Here is a 1,768-nt window from a genome sequence, read left to right as displayed (position 1 = left end):
GCCGAAAAAAAAAACCAATACCCGTTAATGACATGCTTTTTGTCAGAAAATGAAATCCATGAAAACAAAATGTACAAAATAAGTCGGGCGGGGTTATGGAAACAAAGCAACACGAACAGTCTCAAATGTTTCTAGAATTCTTTAGAATTTTGCATTTGTTGACGGAAAAGGTTATATTTAGTTAGGTGGTTGTCTCCATCCCGATTATCTGCTGGTACGCTTTTAGCTCTTTCAGTTTTCTCAAACTGAACTGAAGCGAATTAAAAGAGCCAGAAAGACATCTGATGATTAAGAAAATATTGTTGTCGTTTAATTAACGACCAAATCATACACTGCAAGGTAAATGAAAAAATAATTTTGTCTACTTATAGGTACAAGGCCTGGAATTTAGGAAGACAGGGGAGGGTGGGCTAGTCAATTACATCGACCTCAGTGCTCAACTCGTATTTATTTTAGCGCTCACAAAAAAAATTAATTAATGGTAAAGTCGACCTCGGAGGAATTTGAACTCGGAACGTAAAGCCAGGAGAAATGTCACTAAGTATTTTGCCTGGCGTGCCAACGATTTTGCTAGCAAGCTACCTGTGGACAACTGCCTTTATGGCAAATTGAATGAAATAAAAAAGCTACCTGTGGACAGAAAATAATAACGATTCAAGAAAATAACATTAAAATTTAGTTAAGCAAATAGTGTGACGGTGTTTTTCTTTTGCTTGACAGACACATTCACCCGTGACCGACGTTATGTACTAATACCGAAACATTGGATGTGTTTATTTTTAAACTATGTTCACTTGTTTAGGTTTGGCATAACAGGAAAAAAACAAAAACCAAAACAAACTCAAGATTTATTAACTGGTATTTTATAAACCCTGGATGGGTGAAAAGTAAAGTTAAGCACAGTTGAGATTTGACCTTGGGGCGAATAACGGACGAAACAAAAGACACTATTCTGGTGTCTATTTGATATATATATTACATGTCTAATAAAAGTAATTGAAATGTGGAAGCCAGAGTAACTTAACAGTTGTAATAACCGAATTGGTTCCGTTGTTTATACCCCAGGTAAGCACTGACCTAATAATCAAGGGCTTTCCGTCTTCATATATATATATATATATATATATATATATATATATATATATATATATATATATATATATATATATAATCGTGTTTATTTGCATCACTATTTCCATATCAGCTTAAACTGGATTTCTTTCATGGTCACTCTTTACCCCGTGGACCGAGTTTTCAATAAAGATTTCGTTTGAGCACAACATGTTTTCTATATTAGCATCTGTAACTCTGACCGTTCGACTATTATATATCTATATATATATATAGTTTACATAGTTGAATCTATCTTTATTCGATTTCATCAGTAGAGTGAAATTTGAAGGCGATTTAGCTGCTATTTCTAACAGATCGAATGACTACGTAGAAGACACCTCGTTGGCTCCATGTGTTTAATACTTAGTGAAAACCCAACTAGATTTTCCGTCGTCCTCAACTTACTGTCTAGACACCAATCCGTCATCTGAGCAATCAAAATTATATTTCATATTGTTTGAGGAAAATCTAATCGAATTATTTTAAGATGTTAATTTCGTTAGGTAGATGATATTCTATAAGCATCGAGATTATGTATTTTGCTACCTGCAAATGCTCAGGTGTTGAAAAGAACTGAAGGTTTATCAGATATTTTTAGTATTAGAAATATATATATGAAGAGAATTAAAATTTTTTAAAGAGATCTTTATGTTAT

The sequence above is a fragment of the Octopus bimaculoides genome, chromosome 11 (genome assembly GCF_001194135.2).
Source record: "Octopus bimaculoides isolate UCB-OBI-ISO-001 chromosome 11, ASM119413v2, whole genome shotgun sequence".
Lineage (NCBI taxonomy): Eukaryota > Metazoa > Mollusca > Cephalopoda > Octopoda > Octopodidae > Octopus > Octopus bimaculoides.
The sequence above is the reverse complement of the archived record's forward strand: the minus strand, read 5'-3'. Positions refer to the sequence as shown.